This window comes from Myxine glutinosa, chromosome 1 (assembly GCF_964187855.1).
Source record: "Myxine glutinosa chromosome 1, kmMyxGlut1.1, whole genome shotgun sequence".
NCBI classification, from domain to species: Eukaryota; Metazoa; Chordata; class Myxini; order Myxiniformes; family Myxinidae; genus Myxine; species Myxine glutinosa.
Window position 1 is genome coordinate 230,279,686 of NC_136261.1, and position 13,600 is coordinate 230,293,285.

The window sequence follows — 13,600 nt, forward strand, 5'->3', positions numbered from 1 at the left end:
CTACCCGGGTCCGTCCTCCGGATCCTCGGGCCCCACTGACACTAACGGCTCCCAGAGCCCACCTGCGGCCTCACCTGGCCGACATCCTCACAGTGGTGGAGCGGCCAACCAACTACCCACACTAACAGGCTACACGCCCAGCCATTTCCACGACACTAATGCACCCATCCAAATACCATTCTTTCACCTCGCACCACAGATGCCAATATCCAACCACAATTTACCTATACCCTCTACCTAACACTTACACTACCCGCCCCGGGTATCCGTGATGGGGGTCCACTCTTCCCCCATTCACACCTTTGCACCATCCACTCCACTCCACAATTTCCACCATACTCACTCCACGACCATCCATTCCAATACTCCATACCATTTATTCCATACACCTGTCTTTCATTCATCTGTCGTTGCACACCTGTGCAATCCTACCTGGTGCCACCTGCACCCTCCTCCTCTTCCTGGACCATTTGGTCAACACAACACGCAATCACCACCACTCCCTCATACACTGCCCCACACACCTGTTCAGTTGCACACCTGTGCAATCACACCTGTTCAATCCTCACACACACGGCATCATCTCAGCTAACTACTCCCCTCTGAAACTTGCGCTTCCCAGTCGCCCCTTTAAACTATTGCGCTCCCTCGTCATTATAATCCACACTAATCTACCTGCGTCCCCACTACAGGTATCAGTCACTAACTAAACTTAACGTTACCTAATGTCATCTTCTAGGGCCCTATCAATATAACCTAACCCACCCGGGCTAGTTTTCACTGCCATACACCCCATAATCTATTGCTCCTTTGCCCCACATCTGTGAGGGATGGTGGATTTGCCATCCCACCACATCGGGGGTCTCTCTATCAATTTTGCTCGTCCAAATCCAACCAATCAAAAATTCTGCCAATCATCTGCCAATCACCGTACCAATCATCAAATTTCGCCTTTTTCTAATTTTGTGGCCAAATCACTATCCTCATCACCCGTCTACTTATTAGATCCTTTCGGTGCGCCGTGACATCATTAAACTCGGTTCGTAAAGCCGAGCAATTAATTCGGGTGGTTTGGTTGCCTGCAGGTTGAATCCGTCCGGCTTTCGGTTCAAGGGAGGTGGTTTGGTTGGACCGAGGTTCCACGCACCATCTCGGCGCGGCACCTTGCGGTCCCGGGCCCGATGGCTCAATCTCCCCCGGTCGGAACCCCGTCCCCACGAGGGGGCACCGTTCCGCTTCCTCCCACTTGCCCTCGAACCGGACCGGTCGCCTCGCCCGACAAAGCCCGGACTCGACCGTGCGGGGCGGGGCCAAGCCCGAATCGGCAACGACGCTTCGAAGAGAAGCGACGCAGCATCGATCCGTGCCGGGCCCTGCATCCAACAAATCACACCGCGCCCCGAGCGCTCGCATCGGCTATCCGTCGCCCTAACCGCTAACCTGGTTACCGTCGATGCTTTACTTGCATGCTCACAAGCATACGCTACCCCTTTCACCCTCACAAAAACACACCCATTCGCCGACGCACACTTTTTCCTCCCACGCGTGCCATTTCCACTCACACGGGACCCTTCACCAACGCCCGGATGCTTCCTCGATCCCAAGCGCGCGAAAATTCTTTTGTCGCTAAACATCCTCTTACAAAATCTCCCCGCACAATACACAGCACGTCTCACCTTCGGGGTTCTTCTTCCTCCCTGCACCAAAACCTGCAAACTTCCATTTGGATTAACGAGTACATCATCATGATGTGAGCAGGGACTTTGTACATAATCCATTTCTCCCTGCAATTCCCGGGCTACCTCCGTCATCTCTTCAATTTTAATTCCCAGCACTGCTTTTTCTTTATTAACCTCGGCGACCGCTGGCTTTAATAAAACACCCTCTACCTCATCGGTCGCCGGCTTTTCCAAACCCCGTGTCGCGATTTCTACCCCCGTCATTGTACCCGTGCTTTCCTCCGCTTCGCTCAACCAGCGCTTTTCGACCCGCTTTACCTCGTCGTGCACCCGTGGGACCCTTTCGCCCAACTTGCGGTCTCTGTCCCTCTGCTCCCTTTTCTCCATATCGGCCCTCATTTCTTTCGTTGTTGCTTCAATTTGCTCAGTCTGAGCCTTAATTTGCTCACTCTGAGCCCTTATTTTTGCCATCATTTCAATCATAAAAAGGCCCCAATCCATCGGCGGTGCTGCCACGGTCACGGGCGTGGCAAAATTTGGTGCCGCTACACCCACGTGCGCGAGGACGCCATCTTGTGCACCTGATACACCCTCAACCACCTCATTGCTCTCCTCTTCCCTTTCTTCCCCGAAGTCCTGGGTTACTTCTAACCCCTCTATCTCTCCCACCGGCATCCCGTCGCCTTGAACAGCCATGGCGCGATTTCAAAATTCGGGTTTTACTTTATAAAACAAAATAAATTTCGGTACCTTATAATTTTGAGCGCGTGAAGCGCGCTCCGGATCGATCTCACTCCCCGACACCAATTGTTACAGGTCGCGGACAGATGTTATAGACCGAGCGGTGGTGTAAGACCGCGACCTAACAAAACTCACCCGATTCACCCAGAACTTTGGCCGTATCGCACCGTAGCTGCTCAATGAGGGAAAAGACAAAAACGACGAATGCAAAGAGGAAAAGGAATTAAAACGAGAAGACGTACAGACGAGTAATGGGGTTTATTATTTACACACACAAGCAAAAAGGAGCAATTAAGTTTATTTACAACACATAAGACGCAGGTGACACAGTGCAAATACTAGCTTATCTACAGGCTTAACTTATCCCAGGACAGAACAAACAAAAGACACTGACTCACGCGGGGAATTGCAGGAATCGCAGGATGTGGAGGGCTGGAGGGAGAGGGAGGTCCAAAAAGGGGGGTCATGCAGCACGATCGGTGCGTTTAGCAGCCGCCGTTCCTTTTCGGCCCTGCTCCAAACCGCCGCCCAGGCCCCAAGCGGCTGCCGGGTGTCGCTGCTGCTGCCGCCTCCACTTGCCTTGCCAGGCCTTGTCCCACTCGTCTAAACCCTCAACTCTTTCTTGGTCCCTCACTCTTTACCACCACTCTCTTGACGACCAACTCAGACCAACTCAGACCTCTCTCACCAACTCCTCTTGACCACTTCCGTTTTTGCGCCTTTTATAGCGCCTCCAGCGATTACGCCCCCGGCGTTTTGGACACGCCCATCGGCGTGCTCACCTCGGCCCTGGTTGGTCGGGCGACCCTCGGGCTCCGCCTTGGATGACGACGGGCGGGCACGCCCCTCCTCCCCTCTGACGAGGTGGAGACACGCCTTTCTTCTCCGACTCAAAGCACTTGGTCAATGGCGGTTATTGGAGGGGAGGTGATTGGGAATCGAGGGCTCAGTAGTGACGAGAGGGGATGTAATATGGAAATGGAGGTTTTGGGGATGGGAAGGAAAGGGAATCTATTCTCTTTCACTGGTGCAATGGAGTATTTCAATTAATGGAAGACACAGCCTTACGCTAATACACATAATAAGGGTATAACTGTCAAAAAAAAGATATACCGTGTCCTGCATGTATGTTTTATGGACTAACTACGGGAACGCCCTTTGACCTTTTATACAACCACAACGGAGGGAGGAGGGGTGATATTTTACAACAACCTTTTACAACAACCTTTTACAACAACCTTTTACAACAACGTTTTACAACAACAATAAAATAAAAAAACATTCTCATATCCACAACAATATATATATATATATATATATATATATATATATATATATATATATATATATATATATATATATGTATATATATATATATATGAAGGAACTGCAGAATTGACGCGACCAAAGACGGAATTCGTCCGAGTTGCTTTATTGAAACAAAACAGCTCAGGTATTCTGACAAGCCCGTTTATCGGGCAACAATATATATACACCTTTATGTCGGGAAGTTTGCCCGGCAAAAGCTATACCGGGCATGCCCGGGTATCAAGGGCGAGCCTTGGAAAGGCGAGTCTGGACCTGCCCGGGCGTGTTTGGCTGCGGCCTGGCAAGTCGAGGCTGGGCGTGCCCGGGCGCTCTGGGCGAACACTTGAAAGGCGATAGCGGGCATGCCCGGATGCTCTGGGCGAGCCCTGAAAAGGCGATAGCGGGCATGCCCGGACGCTCTGGGCGAGCCCTGGAAAGGCGATAGCGGGCATGCCCGGACGCTCTGGGCGAGCCCTGGAAAGGCGATAGCGGGCATGCCCGGATGCTCTGGGCGAGCCCTGGAAAGGCGAGAGCGGGCATGCCCGGGAAAGACGAGACCGGGCGTGCCCGGGAGGTTCGGGCGTGCCCGGGGACAGTGAGTCCGGGCATGCCCGGGAGAGGCGCGTCTGGCCGTGTTCTGGCCGGTGCAAGGCGATTATGTACATTAAGCGGTAACCGCTACACACGCCCCTCCAGAATCGACCTGCACCGGCAGGGTCAATTTAAGGGGGGTCCGGATGACCCGGCCGAAGCGACCCCTGGAGGGTCGTGGGGAGGGGTCTGACGTGGTGGTGGGTGGTCGAGCGGGGGGAACTGTGGACGGGGGGCGGCCTCGCCGCGGAGGAAGGGCCAACCGTGGTGGTCGGTCGACGTCCATGTGCGCCGGTTTGAGGCGGTCCACAGAAATCCGGTCCGGCCGGCCGCCAAAGTCGACGATGAAAGACTTGTCGCCCCGTCGCAGGACCCGGAAGGGCCCGTCGTACGGCGGCCGGAGTGGCCCCCGGTGCGCGTCATGACGCACAAAGACGTACTCCGCTGTGCGAAGCGCCGGGGGGACGTAGGACTGGGGGCCACCGTGGCGGGACGTCGGCACGGGGGCAAATCGTCGGGCGGCCTCCTGGAGGTCCGAGCGCTGGCGAGCGGCGGACCAGGGACTGGTAGCGTTAGGCACGAATTCGCCCGGGACGCGGAGTGGCTGGCCGTAGACGAGCTCGGCGGCGGACGCCTGGAGGTCTTCCTTGGGGGCCGTGCGAAGGCCAAAAAGGACCCACGGCAGCCGGTCAGCCCAACCGTCGTCTTGAAGGCCGGCCATGAGTGCGGCCTTCATGGAGCGGTGAAACCACTCGCACAACCCATTGGCTTGGGGGTGGTAGGCCGTGGTGCGGTGCAGCGTGACCCCCAACGAACGGGCGACCGCGCCCCAAAGCTCAGAGGTGAACTGTGGGCCGCGGTCGGACGAGATGTCCGCTGGTGCACCGAAGCGCGCGACCCAGGTGGCGATGAACGCCTGCGCCACGTCGGCGGTGGTGGTGGAGGTGAGGGGCACGGCCTCCGGCCACCTGGTGGTCCTGACCACCATGGTGAGCAGGTGGGTGAACCCCCGCGAGGGGGGCAGGGGACCCACCAGGTCCACGTGGATGTGGTCGAAACGCCGTTCAGGCACGGCGAAAGGTGCCAGCGGGGCCTGGGTGTGGCGGTGGACCTTGGCTCGCTGGCAGGCCGTGCAGGCGTTGGCCCAGTCGCGGATGTTTCGTCGAAGGCCGTGCCAGACGAAACGCGCCGACACCAGCTTCTGAGAAGCTTTCCGGCCCGGGTGAGAAAGGCCGTGGATGGAGGCGAAGATGCGGCGCTGCCAGGAAATGGGCACGATGGGGCGAGGCTGGCCCTGGGAGATGTCGCAGAGCAGGACGGTGCCCGCGAAGGGGATGTCGGCCAGGCGGAGGCCCGTGTCCGCCACGCGGAGTGCCTGCACCGAGGCGTCGGTGGTCTGGTCGGCCGCCATGAGCGTGAAGTCCACGCCGAGGTGGACCGCGTTCGCGCTGGCCCGCGAAAGGCAGTCGGCCACGGCGTTGTCTTTGCCGGCGACGTGCTGGATGTCCGTGGTGAACTCCGACACGGCGGAGAGGTGGCGCTGCTGGCAGGCCGACCACGGCTCCGTGACCTTAGCCATTGCGTAGACCAACGGCTTGTGGTCGACGAAAGCCGTGAACGGGCGGCCCTCCAGGAGGTGTCGGAAATGGCGAACGGCCAGGAATAGCCCGAGCAGCTCGCGGTCGAACGTGCTGTAGTTTAACTCGTTCGGCCGGAGTTGCCGGCTGAAAAAAGCGAGTGGCTGCCAAACCCCGTCCACCCATTGCTCATGGACGGCGCCCACCGCGTAGTTGGAGGCGTCCGTAGTGAGGGCGATGGGCGCATTGAGCACCGGGTGAGCCAGCAGCGTTGCGTCGGCGAGGGCCCGTTTGGCACTGGCGAAGGCCGCGTCCATGGCCGCGGACCAAACAATGTCATGCTTGGCCGGCTTGCCCCGGAGGGCCTCGTAAAGGGGCCGCATGAGCTGAGCAGCGCGGGGCACGAATCGGTGAAAAAATTCACCATGCCGAGGAACTCTTGGAGGGCCTTGTTGGAACGGGGACGCGGGAACGTGGTGATGGCCTCGACCTTGGTCGGCAGCGGCACGGCCCCGGTCTTGGTGATGCGGTGGCCCAAAAATTCAACGGTCGTCGCGCCGAAGTGGCATTTGACCGGGTTGACAATTAAGCCGTGCTCGCTGAGGCGACCGAACAGTGTTCGGAGGTGGAGGAGGTGCTCGGCGCGGGACGTGCTGGCGACGAGGATGTCGTCCAGATAGACGAAAAGAAACGGCAGATCGCGCAGCACGCCGTCCATCAAGCGCTGGAACGCCTGGGCCGCGTTCTTGAGGCCAAACGGCATCCGCAAAAATTCGAACAGGCCGAACGGCGTGATGACGGCCGTCTTCGGGACGTCGGCCGCCCGGACAGGTACCTGGTGGTAGCCCCGTATCAGGTCAATTTTCGAAAAGATGACCCGTCCCGCCAAACGGGCGGAAAAGTCCTGAATATGCGGGATCGGGTACCTGTCGGGGGTGGTAGCATCATTGAGACGGCGGTAGTCACCACACGGGCACCATCCACCCCCCGGCTTTGGCACGATGTGCAGTGGCGAGGCCCACACGCTATCGGAGCGCCGCACGATGCCGAGGTGCTCCAACGCGTCGAATTCGGCCTTTGCCACGGCGAGCTTGGCTGGGTCGAGGCGGCGGGCCCTGGCGTAGACCGGCGGGCCCGTAGTGGGTATGTGGTGCTCGATCCCGTGCCGCACTGCGACGGCCGAAAACGTCGGCCGCGTGAGGGCCGGGAATTCCACGAGCAGGCGAGCGAACTCGTTCGTTGCCGGGAGGGCGCACGCCAGTTCGGTCGGCGCGGAGCTGCTCATTGTGCACGCCAGGGAGCTGAAGGTCTCGGCGTGGACAAGGCGACGTCGTTTGACGTCGACCAGCAGCCCGTGCGAGCAGAGGAAGTCGGCACCCAGCAAAGCCACGGGGACTTTGGCGGTAACAAAAGTCCATTGAAAGCGCTGGCTGCCGAAGCAGAGGGTGACGACGCGTGGGCCGAAAGTGCGTATGGCCGAGCCATTAGCAGCGACCAAAGAGGGGCCGCAAACTGCGTCCAGCCTGTCCTGCTCGGAGGCAGGTATGACGCTCAGTTGGGCGCCGGTGTCGGACAGGAAACGCCGTCCAGACGCTTTGTCCCGAATAAACAGCAAGTTGCCCGAGTGGCCGGCGCTCATGGCTGGGAATGAACGCCGGCCCGGCCGTTTCCCGACCTGCCGAAAGTGCATGGGGGCCGGCACGTCCGAGCCTTGTGTCCAAACCTGGCGTGGTAATAACACCACGCCCGGTCAGGTGGAGGCCCCGGCCGTCGTGTCGGAAGCGGGCGGTGCGGCGTGGCGGCCGCCAGTTGCACGGGCAGTTCGGCCTCCAACCGCGCAGGGCGCTCGGGCGTCGTGGGCGTCGCCTCGGACGGCGGCGGGCTCCAGGTAACCGCGCCGATGTGCTGGCCCGCCGAGGAGATCGTATCGGCTTCCCTGGCGAGGGCGCGGGAATCCGTGATCAACGTGCCAGCCAGGGCGAGGCGTACCGGGTTAGGCAGCTGACGGAGGAACAGCTCCCGGAACAGGAATGCCGGAGAGTGCTCGCCGAGCAACGAGAGCATATAGTCCATGCGCTCGGTCGGGCGCGTGTCGCCGAGCTCGGGCAGGTCAAGCAGGCGCCGTGCGCATGCTGCCGGTGAGAGGGCGAAAGCGCCGAGGAGGAGCGTCTTCAGCGCGTCGTATTTGTCAGCAGCCGGCGGGTGCTGGAGGAGGCTCAAGGCGTGGGCCGCGGTGGCGGAACCGAGCGCCGCCACAACATGGTGGAAGCGGGTGTCGTCCGCGGTGATGCCTCGCAGGGCGAACTGGGAGTCCGCCTGGGCGAACCAAACAGCCGCGTGAGCCTCCCAGAAGGTAGGCAGTTTAAGCGTCACTGCCGTATCCATGTCTGTAGGTCACCAATGAAGGAACTGCGCTCCAACGCGAGTCGAAAGAATTGACGCGACCAAAGACGGAATTCGTCCGAGTTGCTTTATTGAAACAAAACAGCTCAGGTATTCTGACAAGCCCGTTTTTCGGGCAACAATATATATACACATTTATGTCGGGAAGTTTGCCCGGCAAAAGCTATACCGGGCATGACCGATTGCCCGGGTATCAAGGGCGAGCCTTGGAAAGGCGAGTCTGGACCTGCCTGGGCGTGTTTGGCTGCGGCCTGGCAAGTCGAGGCTGGGCGTGCCCGGGCGCTCTGGGCGAGCACTGGGAGGCGATAGCGGGCATGCCCGGACGCTCTGGGCGAGCCCTGGAAAGGCGATAGCGGGCATGCCCGGACGCTCTGGGCGTGCCCTGGAAAGGCGATAGCGGGCATGCCCGGACGCTCTGGGCGAGCCCTGGAAAGGCGATAGCGGGCATGCCCGGACGCTCTGGGCGAGCCCTGGAAAGGCGAGAGCGGGCATGCCCGGGAAAGACGAGACCGGGCGTGCCCGGGAGGTTCGGGCGTGCCCGGGAACAGTGAGTCCCGGCATGCCCGGGAGAGGCGCGTCTGGCCGTGTTCTGGCCAGTGCAAGGCGATTATGTACATCCAGCGGTAACCGCTACACACGCCCCTCCAGAATCGACCTGCACCGGCAGGGTCAATTTAAGGGGGGTCCGGATGACCCGGCCGAAGCGACCCCTGGAGGGTCGTGGGGAGGGGTATGACGTGGTGGTGGGTGGTCGAGCGGGGGGAACTGTGGACGGAGGGCGGCCTCGCCGCGGAGGAAGGGCCAACCGTGGTGGTCGGTCGACGTCCATGTGCGCCGGTTTGAGGCGGTCCACAGAAATCCGGTCCGGCCGGCCGCCGAAGTCGACGATGAAAGACTTGTCGCCCCGTCGCATGACCCGGAAGGGCCCGTCGTACGGCGGCCGGAGTGGCCCCCGGTGCGCGTCATGACGCACAAAGACGTACTCCGCTGTGCGAAGCGCCGGGGGGACATAGGACTGGGGGCCACCGTGGCGGGACGTCGGCACGGGGGCAAATCGTCGGGCGGCCTCCTGGAGGTCCGAGCGCTGGCGAGCGGCGGACCAGGGACTGGTAGCGTCAGGCACGAATTCGCCCAGGACGCGGAGTGGCTGGCCGTAGATGAGCTCGGCGGCGGACGCCTGGAGGTCTTCCTTGGGGGCCGTGCGAAGGCCCAAAAGGACCCACGGCAGCCGGTCGGCCCAACCGTCGTCCTGAAGGCCGGCCATGAGTGCGGCCTTCATGGAGCAGTGAAACCGCTCGCACAACCCATTGGCTTGGGGGTGGTAGGCCGTGGTGCGGTGCAGCGTGACCCCCAACGAACGGGTGACCGCGCCCCAAAGCTCAGACGTGAACTGTGGGCCGCGGTCGGATGAGATGTCCGCTGGTGCGCCGAAGCGCGCGACCCAGGTGGCGATGAACGCCTGCGCCACGTCGGCGGTGGTGGTGCAGGTGAGGGGCACGGCCTCCGGCCACCTGGTGGTCCTGTCCACCATGGTGAGCAGGTGGGTGAACCCCCGCGAGGGGGGCAGGGGACCCACCAGGTCCACGTGGACGTGGTCGAAACGCCGTTCAGGCGCGGCGAAAGGTGCCAGCGGGGCCTGGGTGTGGCGGTGGACCTTGGCTCGCTGGCAGGCCGTGCAGGCGTTGGCCCAGTCGCGGATGTTTCGTCGAAGGCCGTGCCAGACGAAACGCGCCGACACCAGCTTCTGAGAAGCTTTCCGGCCCGGGTGAGAAAGGCCGTGGATGGAGGCGAAGATGCGGCGCTGCCAGGAAACAGGCACGATGGGGCGAGGCTGGCCCTGGGAGACGTCGCAGAGCAGGACGGTGCCTGCGAAGGGGATGTCGGCCAGGCGGAGGCCCGTGTCCGCCACGCGGAGTGCCTGCACCGAGGCGTCGGTGGTCTGGTCGGCCGCCATGAGCGTGAAGTCCACGCCGAGGTGGACCGCGTTCGCGCTGGCCCGCAAAAGGCAGTCGGCCACGGCGTTGTCTTTGCCGGCGACGTGCTGGATGTCCGTGGTGAACTCCGACACGGCGGAGAGGTGGCGCTGCTGGCGGGCCGACCACGGCTCCGTGACCTTAGCCATTGCGTAGACCAACGGCTTGTGGTCGACGAAAGCCGTGAACGGGCGGCCCTCCAGGAGGTGTCGGAAATGGCGAACGGCCAGGAATAGCCCGAGCAGCTCGCGGTCGAACGTGCTGTAGTTTAACTCGTTCGGCCGGAGTTGCCGGCTGAAAAAAGCGAGTGGCTGCCAAACCCCGTCCACCCATTGCTCATGGACGGCGCCCACCGCGTAGTTGGAGGCGTCCGTAGTGAGGGCGATGGACGCGTTGAGCACTGGGTGAGCCAGCAGCGTTGCGTCGGCGAGGGCCCGTTTGGCACTGGCGAAGGCCGCGTCCATGGCCGCGGACCAAACAATGTCATGCTTGGCCGGCTTGCCCCGGAGGGCCTCGTAAAGGGGCCGCATGAGCTGAGCAGCGCGGGGCACGAATCGGTGATAAAAATTCACCATGCCGAGGAACTCTTGGAGGGCCTTGATGGAACGGGGACGCGGGAACATGGTGATGGCCTCGACCTTGGTCGGCAGCGGCACGGCCCCGGTCTTGGTGATGCGGTGGCCCAAAAAGTCAACGGTCGTCGCGCCGAAGTGGCATTTGACCGGGTTGACAATTAAGCCGTGCTCGCTGAGGCGACCGAACAGTGTTCGGAGGTGGAGGAGGTGCTCGGCGCGGGACGTGCTGGCGACGAGGATGTCGTCCAGATAGACGAAAAGAAACGGCAGGTCGCGCAGCACGCCATCCATCAAGCGCTGGAACGCCTGGGCCGCATTCTTGAGGCCAAACGGCATCCGCAAAAATTCGAACAGGCCGAACGGCGTGATGACGGCCGTCTTCGGGACGTCGGCCGCCCGGACAGGTACCTGGTGGTAGCCCCGTATCAGGTCAATTTTCGAAAAGATGACCCGTCCCGCCAAACGGGCGGAAAAGTCCTGAATATGCGGGATCGGGTACCTGTCGGGGGTGGTAGCGTCATTGAGACGGCGGTAGTCGCCACACGGGCGCCATCCACCCCCCGGCTTTGGCACGATGTGCAGTCGCCTTTCCAGGGCTCGCCTAGAGCGGCCGGGCATGCCCGCTATCGCCTTTCCAGGGCTCGCCCAGAGCGTCTGGGCATGCCCGCTATCGCCTTTCCAGGGCACACCCAGAGCGTCCGGGCATGCCCGCTATCGCCTTTCCAGGGCTCGTCCAGAGCGTCCGGGCATGCCCGCTATCGCCTTTCCAGTGCTCGCCCAGAGCGCCGGGCACGCCCAGCCTCCACTTGCCAGGCCGCAGCCAAACACGCCCGGGCAGGTCCAGACTCGTCTTTCCAAGGCTCGCCCTTGATACCCGGGCATGCCCGGTATAGCTTTTGCCGGGCAAACTTCCCGACATAAATGTGTATATATATTGTTGCCCGAAAAACGGGCTTGTCAGAATACCTGAGCTGTTTTGTTTCAATAAAGCAACTCGGACGAATTCCGTCTTTGGTCGCGTCAATTCTTTCGACTCGCGTTGGAGCGCAGTTCCTTCATTGGTGACCTACCGACATGGATACGGCAGTGACGCTTAAACTGCCTACCTTCTGGGAGACTCACGCGGCTGTTTGGTTCGCCCAGGCGGACTCCCAGTTCGCCCTGTGAGGCATCACCGCGGACGACACCCGCTTCCACCATGTTGTGGCGGCGCTCGGTTCCACCACCGCGGCCCGCGCCTTGAGCCTCCTCCAGCACCCGCCGGCTGCTGACAAATACGACGCGCTGAAGACGCTCCTCCTCGGCGCTTTCGCCCTCTCACCGGCAGCACACGCACGGCGCCTGCTTGACCTGCCCGAGCTCGGCGACACGCGCCCGTCCGAGCGCATGGACTATATGCTCTCGTTGCTCGGCGAGCACTCTCCGGCATTCCTGTTCCGGGAGCTGTTCCTCCGTCAGCTGCCTAACCCGGTACGCCTCGCCCTGGCTGGCACGTTGATCACGGATTCCCGCGCCCTCGCCAGGGAAGCCGATAAGATCTCCTCGGCGGGCCAGCACATCGGCGCGGTTACCTGGAGCCCGCCGCCGTCCGAGGCGACGCCCGAGCGCCCTGCGCGGTTGGAGGCCGAACTGCCGGTGCAACTGGCGGCCGCCACGCCGCACCGCCTGCTTCCGACACGACGGCCGGGGCCTCCACCTGACCGGGCGTGGTGTTATTACCACGCCAGGTTCGGACACAAGGCTCGGATGTGCCGGCCCCCGTGCACTTTCGGCAGGTCGGGAAACGGCCGGGCCGGCGTTCATTCCCAGCCATGAGCGCCGGCCACTCGGGCAACTTGCTGTTTATTCGGGACAAAGCGTCTGGACGGCGTTTCCTGTGCGACACCGGCGCCCAACTGAGCGTCATACCTGCCTCCGAGCAGGACAGGCTGGACGCAGTTTGCGGCCCCTCTTTGGTCGCTGCTAATGGCTCGGCCATACGCACTTTCGGCCCACGCGTCGTCACCCTCTGCTTCGGCAGCCAGCGCTTTCAATGGACTTTTGTTACCGCCAGCGTCCCCGTGGCTTTGCTGGGCGCCGACTTCCTCTGCGCACGGGCTGCTGGTCGACGTCAAACGACATCGCCTTGTCCACGCCGAGACCTTCAGCTCCCTGGCGTGCACAATGAGCAGCTCCGCGCCGACCGAACTGGCGTGCGCCCTCCCGGCAACGAACGAGTTCGCTCGCCTGCTCGTGGAATTCCCGGCCCTCACGCGGCCGACGTTTTCGGCCGTCGCGGTGCGGCACGGGATCGAGCACCACATACCCACTACGGGCCCGCCGGTCTACGCCAGGGCCCGCCGCCTCGACCCAGCCAAGCTCGCCGTGGCAAAGGCCGAATTCGACGCGTTGGAGCACCTCGGCATCGTGCGGCGCTCCGATAGCGCGTGGGCCTCGCCACTGCACATCGTGCCAAAGCCGGGGTGTGGATGGCGCCTGTGTGGCGACTACCGCCGTCTCAATGATGCTACCACCCCCGACAGGTACCCGATCCCGCATATTCAGGACTTTTCCGCCCGTTTGGTGGGACGGGTCATCTTTTCGAAAATTGACCTGATACGGGGCTACCAGCAGGTACCTGTCCGGGCGGCCGACGTCCCGAAGACGGCCGTCATCACGCCGTTCCGCCTGTTCGAATTTTTGCGGATGCCGTTTGGCCTCAAGAACGCGGCCCAGGCGTTCCAGCGCTTGATGGACGGCGTGCTGCGCGACCT